This window comes from Cynocephalus volans, chromosome 5, assembly GCF_027409185.1.
Source record: "Cynocephalus volans isolate mCynVol1 chromosome 5, mCynVol1.pri, whole genome shotgun sequence".
Taxonomy (NCBI): Eukaryota; Metazoa; Chordata; class Mammalia; order Dermoptera; family Cynocephalidae; genus Cynocephalus; species Cynocephalus volans.
This window is the reverse complement of record NC_084464.1, coordinates 53,150,347-53,174,882: the sequence shown is the minus strand read 5'-3', so window position 1 is coordinate 53,174,882 and position 24,536 is coordinate 53,150,347. Positions and strand designations below refer to the sequence as shown.

General features: G+C 36.7%; 1 protein-coding gene across 4 annotated transcripts in view; it reads left to right on the top strand.

Moving 5' to 3' along the window:
• USP49 (ubiquitin specific peptidase 49) overlaps positions 1 to 24,536 on the top strand; it is an 85,444-nt gene that overhangs the window by 28,065 nt on the left and 32,843 nt on the right. For 3 of the 4 annotated variants that reach the window (XM_063097449.1, XM_063097447.1, XM_063097450.1), the window contains one exon: positions 6,896 to 6,969. The gene's annotated coding sequence lies outside the window, so the exon portion shown is untranslated. Of the gene's footprint in view, positions 1 to 6,895; positions 6,970 to 14,616; positions 14,677 to 24,536 lie in introns of all 4 variants that reach the window. The other variant, XM_063097448.1, reaches the window with a different exon arrangement.

The window sequence follows — 24,536 nt, the reverse complement described above, 5'->3', positions numbered from 1 at the left end:
TTTAAAATATTTTCATGTTTGTAAGACACAAGTGAGTTTTGACATTTATTTAGATGTAATCTATAAGAGATATCTTCTTTATAAAACAGTTATTGGGCCCACCCCGTGGTGCACTCGGGAGAGTGCGGTGCCGGGAACGGCGCTCCCGCCGCTGGTTCGGATCCTATATAGGGATGGCCGGTGCGCTCACTGGCGGGCGACGCCAGGCCAAGGGTTGCGATCCCCTTACCGGTCACAAAAAAAAAACAAAACAGTTATTGATTCTTTTTAGTGAATTAATGTTGTCTTTGCAGTGTTTTCCAGGAAAAAACTAGCTGTAGTAACAAGTCTGTGTTTAAATTTTAGAGTTAGAAACTTTGTAGAAGAAGTGCAGGTTCATAATTCAGTAACTTCTCAAACAAGGCTAACTGCCAATTAAGTTTTACCACTGGCACACAACTAAAACTACTTAAATAAACCTCTGGTTCCTTGCCACTGATAGAAGGTTACTAGAATTGCACCAATTCAAAGCAATTATCTTGGGCCTCAGTGATGCTGTTCTTTTGCTGTATGATTCTGGTCTAGTCATTTACTAACCAGTCTAACCCTCCATTCTTTATCTGTAAAATGCTGCTGACGACTACCAAGTTGTGAGAATTAACTGAGCAAAAGTATGTGAAAACACCTCACAGCATAGTATCTAGTAGGAGTATAACAAATGATCATAAATGTCCTCTCATTAAAATTGCTTGTCTGTGCTAACAGAATTTTTGTATAGTATCTATAAGAAGTGCTTGGTAATGACAGAATTAATGTCTTAAAAATGATTTGAAATTATGCTGGTAGACTGAACTCTACCAATTAATACTATTTATTATACATGTGTATAAAAAGCAGGGTTAGATTTAAGCAGAGTGATGAAGCAACAGCTCTGTGTATGCCATATGGAAGGTGATTTTTGTGGCTGATGTTGCTGCTCTACAGACTAAATATGGTTTGGTATTGCTTTTGTTTGCATTCATCTTGTATGAGTGGGAGAATGCAGGGTTATTATGTATGCCATTGCTCTTAGGTCATTTTATTTTTTGGTGAGAAGGAATTCCCATTCTGGCGAAGATCCTGTGTCCTTTAGTCCTCATTAAGCTGTTAGTTAAGACCAAGATGTTATTTATCTAAAATAAAGACCCAGATACCAAACTCATTTCAGGATTCTTGAATTCTACCTGAATGATCAGGCTCTTTTATCCCAGCCTACTCCAGAACCCCTGAAATGTTTGAATACTGTTGTCTCATCTTGCCAGAGTAATGATCTAAAGTCTTTGCTTTCTTTAGTAGCAAGGAAAAAATAGCTAACACACATACAGCCCTTGCTAGCTTATAATGCACTTACACATATTTTCTTATTTGATCTTTTCAGTACCCTTGGAAGGGATTAGAGCTGATGTTATATCCATTTATAAGTGAGGAAATAGGGGTCCCAAGACATTACTTATTTGCCTGAGTCACATTGCTAGTAAGTGCATAATCTGGGCCTTAAACTCAAGCCTTCTGATTCTAAATCTAAGGCTTTTTGACTCTCCCATGTTCTTCTGCACCTTATAAATTAACAGATCCTTTTAGTATCTTATTAGATATAGAAGTCAGTCAGTAGGGCAGGTGGATTCCTAAAGCCTTTTTGATCCTGACCACCATACAGGCATTTGTGAAGAAAATTTCTAATGTAGGGCTTGACCATCTTTCAGTTGAGACTCTGGATCTTTTAGACATCATTGTATTGTTTTTATTTAAAAAGGCTGAAACAATATGAAATGTTCTGTTCTAATACAAAAATGTATGTGTAGAGAGATGATAAAATTACAGTTTGCAGAGGTAAATGCCACCTGAAGTTTTCAAGGGGTACTTCTTTATAAATGTTAGAAAGTATGTTGCCTAAGAAGTAAAATTTAAGATAATCAGATTGGAAAAATGGAGTCCTCTCTTAGTGATTCATTCAACCAGCAGTATATATTAGTACATCCTTTGTATATGTGCTGCCGAAGCGAGCACTATTAGTACATCCTTTGTGCCATATACTATGCTATGTCAACAGGACACAATAATGAATGAGAAACAATTTCTGCCCTCAGGAAGCTCACAGTCTAGGTTGCCATCCCATGTATGCTGTATAACACAGCTTCATAAATCCATGGACTGAATTTCTGTTTTATGGTAAAGAAACATTTCTTAGTTGTTGGCAGCTGGCCAGTATGGGGATCTGAACCCTTGACCTTGGTGTTAGAAACATTTTAATAAGCAGCTTATGAAGAAATCAATCCAAAAAAAAAAAAAAAAAATCCATTTGGCAAGTGAACTGCACTATTACCACTTAGATTATTCTGAGCTTTAGTCAGAGTGTGTAAATGCAATCTTAGCACCCTTTGTGTTTCATAGGAGTTCATAAATCTGTTTTGCAGTTTCTGTGCAGAGGTCCTGAATTTGAACTTAAACCATTATTGAGAGCCATTAATGAGTAAAACCTATGGCAAACTAATAACTTTGAATCTTAGAATAGTAAAGTCAGCAGATCTTGAGCCTTTTGTTCATGCTGTCCATGTTATGCACTGAAATGTAAAATGTTAAATGTTTCTTTTTGCATTATTATTTACTCTTGGCAATATGTACAAAATTTTAGAATTTTAAATTCGAGTGGGACTTGATATCACATAGCTCATCAATGGCGAAATGCTGGCTGAAACCCAGATTCCTGGTACCTAGTCTATTTCTCTTCTCACCAGTGTATGTTGTGCTTCTCAATTTAGCAGCCAAGAGAAATTTAATTGTAATTTCAGATTGTGGTCTCCTTAACATATTATTTGAGGATTCTTTATTTAGCTGTGGATGCAAGTAAAGTTTTTCTTTATTTAGTAGTGTGAGTTTCTTTTGCCTCTGTATCTGTCAAAGGCTTTTGGCCTACTTTAACTTTGATTAGATATGAGTGATCATTTATGATTTAAAAAATCATACATGACTTTGGTTAAAAATATGTCATTCTTGTAGACTTCCTACCCAAATGCAGAGAAAGCATCTAACTCAGGTTTTTAGCCATTGGTTATTTGGCAGTGCCAATGAGAATATATTTCCACTCCAAAACACAAATGGCATTAGTTGTAGCTTCCTAGATTATCATACCTGCCTTGCCTAATCTCAGGGGTGTCTTGAAAACCATAAAGTACCGTAACAATATGCTTTGCTCTTATTCATGCATGAATCTTTTAATTGTATACTTGAGATTTTTTGTCATAAGACATTTTGCTGTGTGAGCTTATAGATTGAGATCAGCCAAAAATGTGACTGGATCAAGGAAAACACTCAAATCCAGCAAGGCTTTGCTGATAGTGAAATCATGGAGTGGATGGACGGTGGGAAATAAGTCTAGTGTTAGTAGTGCCTTAGAATGTGAATGGAAATAACAGGGGGACATGAAAATTTTATCTGTGTTAATATCCAGTCTCTTCATCCTTTCATCAGTATTTATTGAGCAGTTGGTATGGACTAGACACTTTTTTAGACATCAGAGATGTTCACAGTAAGTAAGACAAAATGGTGTCCTCCAGGAGCTTACAGGGGAATGTAGTTACAGACGAGGTACAACATAGGATAATACATATTTGTATTTTGGAATGTGCCACATGACTGAGTTTGCTGAAAAGGTATAATCTTGGTTAAATCTATTTTCTGGTTTAAATTTATTTGTATTCTCTTGGCCAACTTTTTAAACTTTAAAAATATATATTAAAATATTTTGAGAGGTACAATATATAAAATATATTTTAAATATATAAACTATCTTTTAAAAATATATGTTACTCCGTGCTGGATACTGGACACACTAAACTCGGGGGCTTGCCCTGTGCTTGCTTCGAGTTCCCAGCAGAGGGTCTGCTGGCAGGTGCTGCTCTGGCTTGTCCCAGGACTCTGACACTTTCATTGGTTCTTCCTTTCCCTGAAGCTGAGGTTCAGATGTGCACCTGGTGACTCTGGGGAACAGGCTTAAGCAAGAAGTGGAGAAAGGGTGCTTAGCAGTGGCTGCTGCCCCACAAAGAGATTGGCCAGCGAGCAGCTAAGGCCTGTGCTGAAATCTTTACAGCCAGGGAGAACAACAGGTGGGGGCCCATTTGGGGCCTTCCCCCTTGTGGTGGTAGTTCTTTTTTTTTTAAGATAAAATTATTCAGAGCCACACACACAAAATATATATATATGTTATATATTAGTATGTATTTTTAGATAATGGATGTATTCTCCTTGGTAAGCCATCTGAATGTTCGCTATCTGATTGCATTAATATTAGCTCTCAAAGAAAGGGCATTGCTGCTAGTATTTCTTTAAAAAAAAAAAAAAAAGTTGTATTTATTCATTGACAGCTAGCCAGTGTGGGGATCCGAACCCTTGACCTTGGTGTTATAACCAATTGAGCTAACTGGCCAGCTCAGCTGCTAGTATTTCTTAAGAGTAGTAACCTGGGTTTGAATCCTAGGTTTGGCCCTGATTAGCTGTGGAACTTATTGGTGCTTCAGTTTCCTCATCCATAAAATGGGAATAAAAATAATATCTACCTCATAGTTGTGATAAGGATTGAATGAATTAATATTTGTAAAAGCATTAGATGAGTGTCTGGCACACATTAAATGCTGTATATAAGTGATACAGCTATCATTATCATCATATTATTATTGTTGTTATTTGACAGAATAAGAATAGGTTGGGTAAGTTTTCAAGATTGGATTTTCTCCTCTTCAAGCCCGGAAAATTTCTCTAAAGTTTGAAAGTAAAAGGAAGGAAACTAAACCTTTGTTGATCATCAGCTATGTGCCAGGCACATTATCATTTAATCCTTACACCAGTGCTATGAAGTAGATTAGAAAACAGGCTCAGAGAAGTTAAGTGAGGTCTCATACTAGTAAACTGACACCATGATGTAGCTGGTCTCCCTTACTTCACATCCTGTGCTCTTGCCTTGCATGACACCAGACAGCCTGAGAGTTCAGCATGTTTCACTAATAGGTAAGCTTGGACTATGCTTTCCTGATTGTTAAGGACTTTATTTCTAATGACCATTTAAAGGGATGTCATCCACATTTTTAGTTTGTTCCTACTGTACTGATTTGTTTTATACATCTGTAATTCCATCCCCCTCCCATTCAAAAGTGTGTTGTAGTAGTTTAAATGATATAAGCGGGACTTAGCTGGAAAATACCTGAATATGTGGAGTCTTATTAGTAGTTTTCAGAATTGCGCTGACTTTTAATTTCCCACTTTTTAAGATCACCATCATAATTATTGAAGTCATTACTTTTCAAAGTAATAAGTTTCGTAGGGCTTTAAATTTCATGTGCTTACATATCCTAGGTGTTATTTTGTGTAGAACTGATAATTGTAGTCAGCTTTTGGGAAGCATCCAAAATTAATTAAAGTAACTTGGATTAAATTTAATCAGCTTTTAAGCTTTGGTGTTCTTATGTTGAAAGTGGGAACATTTGATAGGAAAGAGGGACATTTTATGGATGTGAAACCCCCATTCATACAGTGTCAGCTTAGCTTTCCTGGATAAGGTTGCCTCAGACCCCCCAACCTAGAACATGTGAAAGTTGTAATTTCTCCCTAAAAATATTTGAGTATTTCCTGGGTTTAATGATCTTGCAACCTCTTCAGCCTCTTGGGCAGCTTTCTTGCCTTGTGCCACTGATTTGCACTGTAGTGCACCCAGATGTGAAACTGAGCTCCTTCTCTGATTTTCAGAAGGACCCTATTCACACAGGGCATTTGTGGGTTTTGTATAACTAACTGAAGAAAGGGAGCAAAATCGAGGTGGGGTAAGCCTTACTTTGCATTAAATGCAAACAATTTCCCTAGTACGGTATCCCTGTTCTTGAAATGTTTTCAGACTTCCCTTGTCCTGAGAGCTTCACCCCCACCTAATCCCAGCTTTGCTCCATTATACTAACTCTTCTTTCTTCTCTTCCTTTGCCTCTCTCAATCATTCTTCTTCACATTCCTTTCAGAGATAAAACAACAAATTCTTCTCCTTGTCTAATTCAGGATAATTTCCCTTTCTTGACAACCATTTTGGAATCTTGACAGCCATTCTGCAGGGAACTATCCACTCCAAGTGGACTGGATTTGGGGAGGATGGGAGGTGATATACTGAGGGAACATATTTTCACACAGAAAGTTTCTTCCAAGAGGAATTCTTGTATTAGCTGTTAGGATGACAAAATAGAGAGTTTTCCATCTTATTGCATGATGACTGAGCATACCAATCTCAAGCTTTACTGAATAAATCTCCTGCTTCCTGAATAAAGTGTCAGAAACCTAAAAAATGGTTATACAAGTAATTTATCCAAATCAAACTCTAGATATCTTTGACTAATATAATTTCCTTGTGTATAGAATATATACTGCTTTTAAAGAAACATGCTGTTTACATAAAGGTCATGAACCCACTTAGCACAAGAGAGTTGCCTCATGTCATTTTGCATTATTATGTGTTTTGCTTATGCAAAAATAATTTTAGCTTTTGATACTTGAGTATGATTGTTACCATGAGTATATTATTTTTTCTGACAGTTTCAGGTTATATGCAAAGACATTGTATAATCTTTAAAACCTAAAACAGAAGCAGAAGTGCATTTTTTCAGGAAGTAAACCTTTAATACTTCCACTTATGGATCTGTCTATCCTTAAGTGACTAAATCTTTGATTGCTTTTAGCCAAAAAAAAAAAGGATCACAGTTTTTTTTCACTTATATCAGGTTTGAGGACTGTAGGGAGTTCACTACATTGTAATATACTGATCTTCTTTTGAGTTTGTAAAGAATTCATGAAATTGATTTTTCTTGTCATGTATAAGCCCAGCCTTACAGATTCTTTACCCCTGTAGGTAATAGACAAGAGGAAACCTAACCACTGACTGTGGAATGATATGGAAGAAGATGGAAAAAACTTGTTTAATGGGTAAGAATTAAACTATAATAAAACATTATTAATGAAAACTATTCATAATAGCATTATGTATGGCCAATCTGTAATAGGTAGCCAAGGTTGGAATACTACCAGGGTAAGTGATCAATCACTGTCTTTGTCTTATCCCTGTTCTGAACTTTCACTACCTGCTTCCATCTTAACCTTGTGAATTTTTCAATACCATGAATTAACTTAAACTAAGAGGGGACAGAGCCATATTCAAAGATAAAATGGGAGTTAGAGATCAGCAACCATACTAAAACAAGTCTAGGGTAGGTCTTAAAGCTTATTGGTGGTTTGAGAGAGACTCTGTCATGACCTGTCAAGAGTGATTATCCACTCCTTTTTTTTCAAATACTGACAGCTGCTGTGATGTTAGGCTCACTATGGGGATCCTATTCATTTGAGCAGGTGCAGATGTGTGTCAGGTGGTAATCAAATAGAATTCCACAGAAAGCCCAATAAAAGACTTGACTAAGTTTATGAGATATAAAATCTTTTTAATTGCACAAGTCCATACATTCTTATTGTCAATAATGCAAACATTATACATAACTAAAACCCTCTACCTGAATCTTAGTTCCCTTCCAGAGTATATAAGTGTATGGCATGTATTTGTGCAACCTTCTTTGTCTTATGGTTAAAAACATGGGCTTTGGAGCCAGACTGTTTTTATCCAGCCACTATTAACTTGACATTGGGGCAAGTTAATATCATTCTGCTTCAATTCCTTGGGTATAAGATGGGGACAATAAAATGCCTATCTCATAGCAATGATGAGTGTTAATTAATTAATCTATTTAGAATTCTTGAATTAATGCCTGGGGAACATAGTAAATATTTAGTAAATGTTAGCTATAGTTCTGATTCCAGTTAGCATTTTTATGTACCAACCATCCACGTGAGTTTTTTTCTGAAACACTGCAAGTAAAACTGTCATGGATAAGGTTAACCCTAGTGGCCAAGAAAAAAAAATTTTTTTAATTTTTTTACAAAAATTTTATTTTTGGGTTCAAGCTTCATTTCTCTCAGAGTATCCTGCTAGAGTATTTGTGAGAATTATGAATAGAATTATGTACCTTCAACTCTTACTGCATATCTTATGGTATATATGATGCTTACCAGTATGTGTGAAAAAACAGCCATCTTCAGGCTATAATAGTTTCACCTTGCCTGTAACAGTATCTGTGTCAAAGCAAGGTGCACAATTCTTTTGTCTCTAGGTAGTTGTAGTGGATTGAATTATGTCCCCCCAGAACTCCCTGAAGCTTGAATTGTATCCACCAAGTTTTATGTATTAGAAACTTAGCCCCCCACTGTGACTGTTAAGAGGGTGGGAGATCCTATTATGGTAATTGAAAAGTGGAGCCTTGAAGAGGTGATTGGATTGTAGGACCGTGCCATAGTGAATGGATGACAAATGGTGGTCAGGGGCATGGTTCTAAGGGCTTTAAAAGAAGAGGACAGTCTGCCTTTTGCTCTCTCTGCTCTCTCTGCTTCCACCGTCTTGCAATGTGAGACCACTGGGTCACTGTCTCCACCACCAGATGGACTTTGGACTTCCCAGTCTCAGAAACTGTAAGCAATAAATTTCATTTTCTTTATAAATCACCCAGTTTAGCGTACTTTGTTATAAGCAACATAAACGGACTAATATAGTAGTAATGTTGAATTTTCTGTTAAGATTCTGCCAATCTATTATAAAGGATAAGACTTCTTGAGTTTTCTTTTTTTCTTGTTGCTCAGAATCATAAAGATTTTGCAAATGTCTTTGATACCTTTTCCATGGCTTATCAACACTTTCTTAGGTGGTACAGATTACCTACTTTGAGAAGGAAGCACACTGAAACAGTCATCTCTTTTTATTATTTCTCTTTTGTATTGTTCTGGGGTTCTATGAGATAATTATGGACTATTTTGTCTGCTGTGACTATAGTGAGGTTATTTTAGAAGACTAATGTATAAAAACAGAAATTAACATTTACTGAGTATTTATTGTGTCAGGCAATATTTTAAGTGTTTTACTCGTTTATTCATTATCACATTTAATCCTGGCATCCATTTATGAGGTAGATACTGTTATTTGTTTTAAAACTGAGAAAAGTTAGTGCATATTAAGTAACTTGCCCAAAGTCACATTATAAGTGGCAACTGCAGGATTCAAACCTAAGCCAATGCTATTGACCAGGGGAGGGCTGGCCTAGTTAGTAAACTTTTAGAAGGTTTGCTAATGTGGGTGTGAATTTAAATAAGACATAAAGCTAAATATCTCCTGAAAAAGTCACTGTAACTAATATGTTTTTGCTTGCCTGTGGGAAGGAAAATTTGAAATTATGTATCTTAAGTATGGAAAAAATGATGTAGATAATTATTCATAAATAATTATTTTTCTTGACCATACTTAAGTGAATACAGCTGTTTTGCTTCATTAGAAATCACCTGAACTAGCTAAAGAACAACACACGTATAGAAGGGATTAGAATACATTGATTCCTGGATTACCATTTAGCTGCTATTCATAGAAACATGCAGACAGAAAGATTGAACTGTTCAGCAGTTTGGAACTGATTGGTAATTGGAAATTGCTCTTTTGTCCTGTTAAATAATATTTGAATGACAGTCAGTGGAAAGTTGTGCAAGAGAAGAAAAGCCAGGAGAAAGGTGACTTATGGGTCTTATAATTAGAATGTCACTTATAAGTGATGGTCTAAAAAGAAAATGTACATTAACAGTCGACATTTATATAGGAACTGGAAGGAGTTATAGTGCGTGGTTTTTGTTCTGAGGTCTGTCTTGTCAGAGAGAAGCATTAGCTTTTCTTTTCTTCAAATAGCAACTTATTTCCTGTTGAAATATGGTAAAAGTACAAAGAGTAAGTGACATTTAAAGTACCAACAAGTACACTGATAAATTGTCTTGGCCTTTTTGTAAGTATGGCTGCATGTAGTCAGTGATGTTTTCCTCTTCTATCTTTTTTACCCCCTTCTGTTTGAGAATCCCTTCTGAATGTTGATCAAGGCTTTGGCTCTTAGTGTACATATCTTTTAAAACAATGTTTTAAAGCGTGGTCCAGGGACCTCCCAAGACCCTTTCGGGGGCTGATGAGGTCAACACTGTTTTCAAAACCATACTAAAATGTTATTTGCTTTTTCCACCCTCATCCTCTCACAAGTGTGCGATGAAGTTTTCCAGAGGCTACATAATGTGCAACTGACTACAGAAGCAGACAGGGGAATCCAGCTATCTTACTTAATCCAAACATGAAAGAGATTTGCAAAATGTAAAATAAGGCCACTCTTCTCACTAGATTTGCTGTGAGAAGCACTGGTTTGTTTCTACATCAGAATATTACAGTGACCCCAGTGTGGGCCAGAAAGTCATGGTGTCCTCACCCACTGATATGTACAAATTTAGAATGTTCTTTGTATGGGTTGTCTCCGACTTTGGAAAGGATCTTTTAGGACAGCCTTTTATTTTACAATATCAACTGAACATCTACTATGTTCCAGCCCTGTTCTAGGGGCTGGAAACAAAGTAGTGAACAAAATAAAAGCAAAAAAATCTCTATCCTCATGGAGCTTCCATGCTAGCTTTCATTCTAGCCTTTGAGACCTTTACCCTGGACACAGCTCCCTCTACAGGGGCGTCTCAGAATTGATAGTCACTGTGGTTTGTAAACACTGACTGGTGTTTCTCAGTGGCTGAGTGCTGAGCATAAAGTGCCTTGACATTTTGTGATTTTTGATTACTAGAAAAAAAGCACCAGGGCCAGCCCGTGGCTCACTCGGGAGAGTGTGGGGCTGATAACACCAAGGCCACAGGTTCGGATCCTGTATAGGGATGGCCGGTTAGCTCACAGGTGAGCATGGTGCTGACACCAAGTCAAGGGTTAAGATCCCCTTACCAGTCATCTTTTTTAAAAAAAAAAAAATGGTTTAAGATTTTTCAGATCTTACACAGGACCCTATAATATAACACTAAAGATGGGCCTATCCAGTTATTCTTATGGTTGATTCTTGTTTTGTTTTCGAAGTTAGTGCTAGTTTTGTCAAGAAATTTAACTTTAAAGAAAATTAAATATCAACTGATGTTAAATGTATTCTAATTATTTTTTATTTGGAGAAAAATGTTCTTATGTGCATGAGATCTTTGCCTGGTGAGTTGCTCCCAAGACCCTATACTTTAAAAGACTTTAATACAGAAAGAGATTACTTGGCTCATTGGATTGAGAGACTTAATAATGACTTGAAGGTTGATTAATACCGCTGTCAGATTCCTTCTCACTGGCTACATGTCTGTCTTATCACTCACTAAATTAAGCCATTTCTGAGTGTAAACAATTGGGAACACCGTTAGAATATTAATGGAAAAAGAAACTGACATTCCAAATGTGAGTGACCAAAAATATTCTCTAAAAGTTATTTTAATTTTAATATACACTTTAGGAGCTTTTTTTTTTTTTTTTTTTAAACTGGGTGGCATCTTGTCCTTCCCTTCATTGAAAGTGTAAAAGGAGCTTTTTAATCAGAAAAACCAAATGGTTGTTGTCCATTCGGCATTGCTACCTGCCAGGCACCCCATTCTCAGCTGTGCCTGGTGTACCAAAGACCAGAATGTCTAAGGTTCAAATAAAATCTCAGTCTTCTGCCAAAGTGGGTGAAACATAGTCATTTGGCTACGCAGGGCTGAGGAGGCGGAAATAGTAAGGGATCCTCATGAAGGCGTTCAACCAAATTCCTTTTTGGTGGTTGTTTGTTTTTTGGGGGGAGGGGGCAGGGTTCTATACCTTACCTCCACCTTCAGGGGTATGTGGAGCCTCCAATTCCTGAACCTTTCCAAGTTCTGAGTTCTAACCAGCTTGTTTTTTTGTTTATTTCATCTTGGTGTAGGCAGCATTTAAGTTTTAGCATGCTCTTGTGTGATATGGTTTCCATTCCCTCCCTTTACTTTCCAGCTTCCAAAATTTTCATGGAATCTCTCATCTGTTATGTCTTATTATCCCATGCTTTTTGTCCTTATGAATTTATGCCCATTTTTACTCCTTTATTGTGATTTTACTGGGGTTTTAAGAGGAAACGTGTGTTTTCATTCTCCTGTGTTTTACTGCAAGCCTGGGTTTTAACATATATTATACAGTGCATACAATATACCAGGAATTATAGTAGTCATTAGGTCATTTCTCTAATTTAAAAATCCCTTCACATTCTATTGAAGTTTTGAAAATTCATTCACCCAGTTTTTTTTAGCAGCTTCTATATCCTAATAGGCACTATCACATAGATTAAAGTCACACAACTAGTAAAAGGTAATGCCAGATTTGAGATAGATTTCTAAAACAGATATGCTTTTTGTTGTACTATACCTATGTTAATTGTCTATTGGATATTAAATAGCTGCTGTGGGTTTTTAAGCAGAGGAATGCAGTATAGGATGACAATGCTGTTTTTGTTTAATACAGTGATAACATTTAAGATTTACTGTAGCAGATGCAGAAAGATAGGAGGCATCAAGATCAACTAATAGTTAAAGCAGTAATAATGCAGGCTTGTAGTATCAGGGGCCTGCATTAGGGAGAAGGGGATAGTAGTGGAAACGGAGAGGATGTTTAGGTTCAAGAAGCAAGGGTAGCATTTGAATTCCTTCTCTTAAATGAGCTATTGTAACAAAGAACCTAGACCAGTATCTGGTACCCCTATCTCTGAATACAGATTTGTAGGCCTTGGCAACTGACTTGATTGTGACATGAATAAGGAGTTAAAGAGAATGCCAAGTTTTCAAGTCAGGTGAATAGGAAGGAGTGCCTTATCTAGGACTGGGGAAAGGTGGGAAGAAGTGCTGAGTTAAAGGTAAATTAGTAGATTTAAACAACATTACATGTGAATTTCATGGTTGCTTGAAGATATAAACATCTGACTTGTCTTCTATATTCCTTTATTTGACATTTATCTGAATGTCCTGTAATCATATACAATATTATAGAAAGTTCAGTCATCAAGTCACATTGTTTCCTGGTAGGTAGTATGTACTCTAATTTTTAAGCTGATGTTCAGTATTTTTAAATCTGTAATTTGAGGGTCATTCTTTTTTTTCCTTTTGAAAGCATGTACTCTGATTTCATTAGAACACAAGTGTTTTTACAAATCAATTTTACAAGACCGAGAACCCAGAAGAAAAGACATAAATTGACAGTTCACATAAAAAGAAGAAAAAATGATCAATATTCACCATAATTAAAGACATGCAAACAAAATATATATGTATACATGTAATTTTTCAAATGTCATATTGAAACATATTTAAAGGTGTCAATTACAAGTATTGGGGAAACATGTACTCTGAATGAAATACTGCTGGTTGGATGGCGGGGGGAGAGAGTGGGGGAGTATAAATTAGAGTAACATTTTTGGAGGGAAGTTTGACAATATCTATCCAAAATTTAAATGTGTACATCCCTTGACACAGCAATTCATCTTCTGTAAATTATCTCACAGACATACTTGCATCAATGTGCCCTGATATATGGCCAACAATATCCACGGTGTATTATTTGTAATAATAAACACTGAAAACAGCATAATTCTCCTCTGGTAGGGGAGCTAGTTAAATTAATTATGCAGTTCATATCACAGAATATGCTAAACTCTTTAGAAAGAGTGAGGTAAAGACAGATACCTGGAAAAATGTCCAGGATACATTAAATTAAGAAAAAGAAAGATACAGAATAACAGGTATGGTAAAATCCAATTTATACTAAACATTATGTTTCTAAATGTATAAAATATTCCTGGAAGTATGCCCCAGGATACACAGTTATGGATAATTACCTCTAGGGAAGCTACTGAGGACAGAAAGCAGAGGGAGAGTTTTACTGTTGGAATTTTTATATTCTGTCTCATATAAATTTTATTTTTTTAAGTGTATAAAATTAATAGGCAAAAACAAGGACTCCAGTTGTATTTTGTCTATAATGAACCCTGATTTCCATAATTTTTAAAAAACATTTTATTATGGAAAATTTCAAATTTTATTTATACTCTCTCCTTCCTTACTCTGTTCCTAGATTATTTTATTTTATTTATTTTATTTTATTTATTTTTTGACTGGTAAGGGGAACGAAACCCTTGGCTTGCTGTCGTCAGCACCACACTCAGCCAGTGAACGCACCGGCCACCCCTATATAGGATTTGAACCCGTGGCCTCGGTGCTATCAGCACCACACCCTCCCGAGTGAGCCACGGGGCCGGCCCTCTAGATTATTTTAAAGCAAATTCTAGACATTATATTATTTCATTCATAAACATTTTATTATGTGCCTCTTAAAGATGAGTTCTTGGGCTGGCCAATTAGCTCAGTTGGTTAGAGCACAGTGTTATAATGCCAAGGTCAAGGGCTCAGATCCCTATACCAGCCAGCTGCCAAAAAATTAAATAAATAAATAAAAGATGAGTTCTTTAAAAAAAAAAACCATCAAGCATATAAAATTGATAGTAATTCCTTAATATCATTGAATATCTAGTAAATGTTCAAATTTCCACAATTATCTCATTTTTTCAAGTAGTTTGGTGGCTTGAATCAGGATTCAGATAAAATTCAAACATTGCAATTGGTTGATTTCCCTCTCTCTTTCTCTCCTTGCAGTCTATTTGTTGAAGAAACTGAGCCCTTTGTCCTGTAGAATTTCCTTCAGTCTGAATATAGGTAACTGTATCTCAGTGGTGTCAGTTAAGATTTATTATGTTCTTTACTGTGTTATTTGTAAATTGGTAGTTAAATCTAGAGACTAATTAGATTCAGGTGTTTTTTTTAAGCCATAATAAAGGTTGGTGTATATTTCCTTCAGGAGGTATGTAATGTCTGGTTGTCTTTTTTTTTTTTTTATGTGAGTAGCCATTGATGGTCATTGCCTAGGTCTACTAAATAATAAGAGCCTTCCATAAATCAAACTATTAGCTAGTGGCTTTGATCAATATATTAAATATTCTAGTGTATACAACATTTATACAATACAATAGATTATTTTAAACACTTTCTAACTTTTTATATTATCTGCAACTATTGTCAACTATTTCTAGTTTGTCTTTGGACCCTTTTGTCATGGTTTCAAGTACTCTATTTGATCAGAAAGATCATCTTGTTTTTCAAACCTTAATTAAAAAATTACTTTTGCTTGGTTAGAGTGCGGTGTCAAGGGTTCAATCCCATACTGGCCAGCCACCAAAAAAAAAAAAGAAAGAAAGAAAATTACTTTTGCTTTCTTAATTTTTATCAGGATATTTTTTCCCTTCTAAGGACACATGGGTATGTGAAATGAATCTTAGGCATAACAATTAATAATTTGACAAGAGGACACTGAAGAAAGTTGTTTATTCATTCAGGTTTGTTAAGTGCCTCCTATGTTCTTGGCACTGTGTCTGCCTCAGGTTCGCTGTAATAGGGACAGAGTCAAACAAACAGGCAATTACAGTGCACCATGGTAGATGCTGGGTAAAGGAAAGTACACATGTGTGCTCTGAGAGCACATAGAAGATACACCTATCCCAGCCTTGGAGGATAGGGGAAGGTTTCCTGGAGGAAGGAATGGCTGTTTGAAGATGTGGAGGATAGGTAAGAGTCAGGCTAAGGAAGGAGTGGGTGGCCAGGGGAAGGATGAAAACATTCTAGGGGAGGGAGCAGCTTATGGGGAAGGCCCAGAAGTAAGAGAGAGCAGTTCCTTAGGGAAACTAAAAATAATTTTAGAACTGCTGGAGCATAGTCATGGTATAAAGAAGGGATGGGCTAAAGGGGTGTGCAGGATCAGATCACAAAAGACTTGATGAACCATGTTAAGGAGTTTAGACTTTATCCCCAAGGCAGCAAGAATGACATATTTTGGTGTTTAGGCTGAATGCAAGAAGACATATTGAAAAGCAGTTATGGTAATATGGGCTAGAACTGAAGATAGTCTAAATTAGATTAGAGGCCATGGAGATGGAGGTTCGTTTTGTTTGTTCTTTCAGAAAATAATTACTGAATACCTGTTTTCTGCTAGGTGCTATTCCAAGCACTTGGGACACAACTTTGACCAAAATAGACAGAACTCCCTGCCCTCATGGAGCTTATGGTCCTCTGGGGAGAAAGACTGTAAATAAGTAAATGTATACTATGTTTAGATAGTGATAATTGCCAGGGAGAAAAACAAATTGGGAGGGGGATAACAGTGTTAAATGGGGAACTGTTTAATATAGAGTGACCAGGGAAGGCTTCACTGAGAAGGTAACATCTGAGCCCACATCTGAATGAAGCAAGGAAGTAAGCCAGGGGGGTATCTCAAGGAAGAGCATTCTAGGCAGAAGAAACAGAATTGCACAGGTCTTGAGAGAGTGCCTGGTGTGTTGGAGGAACAGTGAGGAGGCCAGTGTGGCTGACATGGATTAAGTGAGGGGGAGGGTAATGGGAGCTGAAGTCAGAGAGATAAGGGGGCCTGAGCATGTAGGGCCTTATTGTTCATTGTAAAGTTGTGATGGAGAGAAACAGAGTCAAGGTTCATAAGGAAGAGTCAATAGAATGTGGGAATTGGTGGGTTATGGGAGGTGGTGATGAGGAAGAGTCTTCATCACTGAGAGAGGGAACACAGTGATCTCATAACATGAACACTGTGACTTCATTTAAGAGAATAAAGCAGCCGAAGCAGACAAGCTTAGCTACCTATTGTCATGCAAATCTCTATTTTATTACAATCTTTGGGAAGAGGTAATACAGATTACACTCATAATGAAAGGGGAGAAGTCTCTCACCATAGAATGGGTTTTCCTTCAGCATTGGTAAATCTCTAATTAGGGGCAGACTTGACTTCAGCTGCCAGGAGAATGCCTGAGCGATGGGGCAGCAATGCTAGACTAGATGTGGATGGAGCCCATAGGATACTGAGAACTGCTCTCTGACACACACCACTATATACCACACACACACACACACCCCATTTACATTTTGGTCCTTATCCTCAGTCTTTAAGATGTCTGCTAAATTCCTAATTGATTTTAACGTAGTTGAATAGTATAGCAGCTGTTTCTACTGAGAGAAGTCATTATGACTCTGTGCACTAAACATGGTTTCAGGAGGTTCATCCATCCACTGAATCCTCACTTGCTGATGGATTATACAAATCTCAGTGTGATGCATGGGTGACAGTGATGACAATGACATTGTCATTATCCCACATCTCAAGGACTTCAGAGTTGAATCAGATGGATAAAGGAAACCAGGTATTAAAGTTAGGCATCCATGATATTCGGTGTGAAGAAGATACTATAGGAATACCAAGGAAGAGTTCCTTATACTCTAGGTTAAATTAGGCAAACTTCTAAAAGAAGAGTATAACTTCTGAATCCATGGCCTTTTCATTTACTGCCTAATATGTGTGTAACACTCCCTTTGACCTTCTGTCCTCCTTTCTAAGTGCCTCAGACCCGTCTTCCTAAGAAAAACTTTGTTTACAGGTCCCTAAATGACCTTCCTTATTTTTTTCCCAGTATTCTGTAGACTATAATAGCCAGAGGGGAACAAATACAAGGTCAGTTAACAGAAGACAAATAGTATAAGCGGGTTCATACGGAGTTATTTTATATTAATTTATAATTAAAATTAATAATGCTATTATAAAAATAGATCTTTATAGAAATAGCCTTAAAAATAAAGTGTTTTTTAACTTGTAAAACAGTATTTCTCAAGCTACTTCTGTCAGCTCTATACCACTTTTGTAATTTTTGCCACATTCCAGTAATATCTGTAGAGTTACTTAATATTTTTCTGTAATCCGAATTACTTTTTTTTTTTTTTTAACTTAAAAGCCTACTTGAACCTCATCCTAAAAAATATCCATGGAGTTATGGATTTTCTGTTATTTTATAAACCACATTAAAATGTGACTATTAAATTAAAAAGTAATTGCTCCCGGAGAGTTCCAGTTCTGAATAAGACAGAGTAAGCACACTCTGCCCAGTCTCTTCCACTGAATGCAGCTAAAAACCTGAACAAAACTCATGGAGCAGCAATTTGAGGACCTTGACAAGTAAATAGCAGGTAAGTAGAGAAGACCAGGATTTTTTTTCCTTTTTTTTTTTTTTTTTAAACCATCATTTTATAGATACAGATGAAGACCAGGATTTGAAATACTCCCAGTCCAACTGGGAATTTCACCTCTTATTCCTACTATCCCCTGGCCTGGACTCAAGGCAACTCAGTCTTGGAAGTGGGCACCAGGCATGGACAGAGAGTTCCAGGATAAACTCTCTAGTTCTGTCTCGAGTGGGAAAGGAGACTTCTAACTCCCCCCTTTGAAACATTTTTCTTCATTCTCTCATGCCCCAGCTCCCAGGCAGTCTTGTGGTAGTAGTGTTTGTAGTGACAGCAGCCGGGTCCTACAGATGCCTGAAACTCTGAGGAAGGGGAACTTTGTTCTCCACTTGGAGAGGCTGCAGTCCCAAAAGGGTGGGGAAAACCCCCATCACTTTTTTTTCTTTCTCTGTCCTCCTGCTGCCTAGCCTCCAAAATATGTGGTAGAGTGGGGTAGTTAAAGCCCCAGCTTTCTGGCAAGCAGAAAGAAAAAGGGAACTCCAGGGAAGTAGAAAGTACCTGGTAGAAAATGAAGAGAGAGAACTCGGGGAAGAGACCCCATAAAGTTGTTTATGAACTCCTGGGCCCACCCCTAAACAATGTATGCATGGATCTGATCCTAAGCAGCATCAAAGCCTTTAAGAATTGAACACTGAGCTAGATCACTTCCCAGGTCCTAGACTGGTCACTGGGTAGCGCTCATGCCAGACAGATCTTGCAAAGCTTTGTATATGGAGCTTATTTAAATTACACCCACAAGGGCTGGCCGGTGGCTCACTTGGGAGAGTGTGGTGCTGATAACACCAAGGCCACGGGTTCGGATCCCTATATAGGGATGGCCGGTTAGCTCACTTGGGAGAGTGTGGTGCTGACAACACCACTTCAAGGGTTAAGATCCCCTTACCAGTCATCTTTTCAAAAAAATAAATAAATAAAATAAATAATAAATTACACCCACAGAAGCTTAGTCGGAACTTGTGACCTGAATCCAACCAAGTTGATTGCCTACTAAAATGAAAATATCAATATTCTTCGTGGGATTTAAGCAAGACTGAGTTTCATAATGTTTAAAATGTTCAGCATACAAAATTAGTCAGCCTACAAAGAACCAGGGCAATCACAACTCATAGAAAAGACAACCCATTGATGCCACCACTGAGATAACACCTCTCCCCTACACATGGATTTTGCCCTCCTCTTCAATTTGATATGCAAGCCTAGGCCACATCATGCACACTGTTGGACCATTGACCATTGTCTAGGGCTACCATGCATTCAGTGGCTTAAATTTCTCAGGACCCACCCCAAGCTAGTGCTGAGGTCAGCTTCTACTGAAACACATGGTCCTGAAGAGGAAGGATGCTCAGTTAATAAATAAATAAATAAATAAATAAATAAATAACAACACAACTCCTACTTTGAGACTCATAAAAACTTATCTGACTTGAGCTCTTAGATCGTAAGGGACTTTTCTATAGTAAGGCACAAAGAGGGTGGAAAGAAGATAACATCATACGGCTCAATACAAATTTTATTAAGCCTTTTGTGTGTTTTCCCTTTGTGTATGATTCTTTCCATTTGTATTTTTTAGGCAGATGGGTAAATATGCCTCAAGGCCAACTGTCATTTTAGCACTCAGACAAATAACCAGTTGAAGAATGCAGATGTCAAGAGCCTTATGCTTTGTAGTCAGAGGTGACAGCCACTGACCAGCAACTTCTTTCTAGCCTGCAGATCCCCACGAGTTGTACACACTGGTCCGTGATTTGTAGCTGCAGACACCATGTACTGAGTTTGGCACAGTTTGCACCTGCCATCCTCTCTTCAGAAAGAAGTACTACTGGTGCTCGTCAATGCTCCCTAGGTTTATCTGCTTCTGATTTCTTTGAGTCCCCAGGGGTTCTGTATCATTTGAAGTTGCATCTTAGTGTGTCTTCAAAGTGTTTCTTTTTGCAAATTCTGATTGTGTTATCTCTGTTCAACTTACCACATAGCAGCTACTTGGGAATGCAAAGCAGAGAATTTCAGAAAGCATGGTAGAGACTGCTGAAGTGTCAGGGCTTTTTAATATTATAATTTCTTAAAGCCTTGAGTGTCATGTTTCCAGTTGTGCAAGCAATAAAAAAGGTATGGAAGAAGGTAGTTTTAAATTGTAAACAAACCTATAGCATTAAAATGGCAGGATCAGGTGTGTGGAACTAAACAGTTGGGTTCCTATTAGTTACCTCTTCAAGTAGAACCCAACAATAGCCCAGAGGCATAATTTGCCCAGAAATACCCTGTACATCACCTTTATAGTATTCTGCCAGTGGGAAGGGGAGTTTGTGGGTGTCTGATGGAAGGATCTATAGCTAATCAAAGTCTCAACTTTGTTAGCAGTGTCAGCTTGTGATCTGGAAGCAAGTCTAGGGTCACTCTATGTAATAACTGTCATTTCTTAAGCTCTAATTACGTGCACTGCTTAAAGCATTTTATATCTATTAACTAATTTACCTTTCATAACAACTCATGTGATAGAAATATTGTTCCCATTTTATGGATAAGGAAACTGAGGCCCAGATATATATATATATATATATATTTTTTTTTTATTGTTACTTTATATTTTATTTTTATTTTTATTTTGGCCCCAAGTCATATGCAGCTAAGAAGGAGAGAGCTGGAATTCCAACCCAGGCAGCTTGGCTTGACCTTTTAATTTTAACCACTGTACTTTACTGCCTGTCAGTTTATTTGTAAATGATAAGTTAGAAATTTCTACCTTAACTATTGTATGGAGTTGTAGGGAATGGAAAATGAAATAATAAAAGTACTTTTAATGAGGAAATAGTACTATACAAAAGAAAACTATAGCAGATGAGAAAAACACCAATGCTAGCAATTACCATGAGAAGCTCTTCTCTAGCGAATTGTGATGTTTAGAATCATAAGGTTAACAGGCTCTTCAAGGATTTGTTCTAAGAGGACTTGATCTAAAACAGTGGTTACCAGATTTTTTTGATTTTGTAGATCTGTAAAATACATGCATGCACAAACACACACACACTAGCCTAAAATACCATCTGTTGTCTTCACTTTAAGAGAAAATTTTAAGTCCAAGAACATTAGAGAGATACAATCTCTTAGTAAAGAACCAGTGTTTCCCAAGATAGGAATCTTGCCCTGGCCAGTGAGATAATTGGTCTGAAGATTAGTGGTTGGGGAACTCATTCATCTGGACTGGTGGGTTTAGATCCTGTTTTGGGTTAGGAGAAATTACCTTGGCATAGAATGAACCCCCAAATGATAGTATCATCATATCACATCAGTTGGAAGCATGTTCAAGGAAACACTAGTTGAGCTGTAGTTTACCCTGCTTCTTAGTAAGGCTTTTAGTATTTGCCTTGGCACTCTGAGATTACCTACCCAGGTTCTCTGTGTTTATTTTTTATCTTCTGTATGCAGTTGTAGACTTTGAGGTCATACTCTTATTTGTGGTGGACTGATGTTTTAATGCTTGCTCTTTAAAAAAAAATAATAATAACATAAAATTTACCATCTGTAATAGTCCATTTCTGTTGCTTATAACAAAATACCTGGAACTGGGTATTTTGTAAGAAAATGTAATTTATTGTTTACAGTTTTGGAGGCTGGGAAGTCCAAAGTCCAGGGTACACGTCTCTCTGGTGAGGATTTCTTTGTTGGTGCCTTTACAACATCATATGGGTCTCAAAAGGCAGAAAATGGCAGAGCAGAGAGAGAGAGAGAGACTCTCATGTGCTGTCCTTTTAAAGCCCTCAGAACCATGCCCATGACCTCCATTATTAATCCATTCACTAGTCCTCAGAATCTAGTCACCTCTTTAAGCCTCCACCTTTGAATTTCCATAATAAAATTTCCCATTCTCTTAACAGTCAGTGGGGATCAAGCTACTAATACATAAAACTTGGGGGACACAATCCATATCACCATCTTAATAAATTTCAAGTGTACAGTTCATTAGTATTTAGTATATTTGCATTGTTGTAAAATAGATCTTCAGTACTTTTTCATTTTGCAAATCTGAAACTCTATACCCATTAAAAAATTCCCCTTTCCCCTTTCACACAGCCCCTGGCAACTACCATTCTACTTTCTGTTTCTATGAATTCCTTTAGCTGTTTGGGGTCTCTTGAATTTCTGTATGAATTTTAGAATTAATTTTTCTGTCTCTACCAAATAATGCCATTGGGATTTTGATAAGGAATGTGTTGAATTTGTAGATCGCTTTGGGTGGTATGGACATCTTAAAAGTAAGTCTTCCAGTCCCTGAACACAGATGTCTTTACATGTATTTGTGTCTTTAATTTGTTTCAACAATGTTTTATAGTTTTCAAGGTACAAGTCTTTCACCTCCTTGGTAAAGTTTATCCTAAAGTATTTTATTCTTTTTGATGCCATTGTAAATGGAATTGTTAATTTCCTTTTCTGATTGTTCATTGTTAGTTTATAGAAACGCATCTGATTTTTGTATGTTGGTTTTATATCCTGCAACTTTACTGAATTTGCTTATCAGCTCCCACAGGTTTTTTTGTGGAATTGTTAGGGTTTTATATGCATAAGATTATGTTATCTGCAAACAGAGATAATTTTACTTTTTCCTTTCCACTTTGGATGTCTTTTATTTTTCTCACCTAATTGCTCTGGCGAGGACTTCCAATACTATATTAAATAGAAGTGGCAAGAGTGGGCATCTTTGCCTTGTTCCTAACCTTAGAAGAAAAACTTTCAATCTTTCTCCATTGAATATGATCTTAACTGTGTGCTTTTCATAAATGGCCTTTATTATGTTAAAGTAGTTTCCTTCTTTTTTCTTTTTTTGGCAACTAGCTGGTATGGGTATGTTGAAGTAGCTTCCTTATATTCCTAGATTGTTGAGTGTTTTTAATCATGAAAGGGTGTTGAATCTTGTCATATGCTTTTTATGCATCAACTGAGATGATATGTGGTTTCTCTCTTTCATTCTGTTAATATGATATATTACACTGATTGATTTTCATATGTTGAACCATCTTTGAATTCCAGAAATAAATCCCACTTGGTCATTGTGTATAATCTTTGTGCTGTCGAATTCCATTTACCAGTATTTTATTAAGGATTTTTGCATCAATGTTCATTAGGGATATTGGTCTGTAGTTTTCCTTTCTTGTATAGTCTTTGTCTGGCTTTGGATTGGGGTAATGCTGGCATCATAGAATGAGCTCAGAAAAGTTCCCTCCCCTTCTATTTTTTGGAAAAGTGTGAGAACCATTGGCATTAATTTTTCTTTAAATGTTTGGCAGAATTCTCCAGTGAAGTCATCTGGTCCTGGTCTTTTTTGTGTTAGAAGATTTTTTATTTCTTTTTCAATCTCCTTACTCATTATTGGTCTTTTCAGCTTTTCTATTTTTTTCATGATTCAGTCTTGGTAGGTTATGTGTTTCTAAGAATTTATCCATTCCTTCCATGTCATCCAATTTGTTGGTGTACAGTTGTTCACAGTATTGTCCTATAATCCTTTTTATTTCTGTGGCATAGTTATAATGTCCCCTCTTTAATTTCTGATTTTAGTTATTTAAATCTTCTCTCTTTTTTTCTTAGTTCAGCTAAAGATTTGTCAATTTTGTTGATCTTTTCAAAAACGCAACTCTCAGTTTCATTGATTTTGTTTCTATTGTTTTTCTATTTCCCATTTCATTTATCTCTGCTCTAATCTTTATTATTTCCCTCCTTCTGCTAGCTTTGGGTTTAGCTTTTTCTTCTTTTACAAGTTTCTTGAGGTGTAAAGTTAGGTTGTTGATTTGAGATCTTTTTTAATGTACACTTTTACAAGTATAAACTTCCCTCTTAGCATTGCTTTTCCTGCATCCTATAAGTTTTGGTATGTTATGTTTTCATTTTCATTTGTCTCAAGATGCTTTCTGATTTCCGCTGTGACTTCTTGTTTGACCCTTTGGCTGTTTAAGAATGGGTCATTTAATTTCCACATATTTGTGAATTTTCCAGTTTTCCTTGTGCTATTGATTCCTAGTTTCATCCCATTTGATTGGAAAAGATACTTTGTAAAATTTAAATCTTCCTGAATTTGCGAAGACATATTTTGTGGCCTACTATGTGGTCTGTCCTGGAGAATGTTCCATGTGCACTTGAGAAGAATGTATATTTTGTTCTTGTTGGGAGGAGTGGTCAGTATATGTCTGTTAGGTCCAATTGGAGTATAATGCTCTTAAGTTCTCTATTTCCTTATTGATCTGGTTCATCTCTAGGGTTGTCCTATCCATTATTGAAAATAGGCTATGAAGTTTCCTACTATTATTGTGTTGCTGTCTATTTCACCCATCAATTCTGTCCAAGTTTGTTTCATATATTTAGTAGCTGTGAGGTTTGGTCTATATATGTTTATAATTATTATATCTTCTTGATGAATTGACTCTTTTATCGTTATACAATGTCCTTCTTTGTGTTCTGTA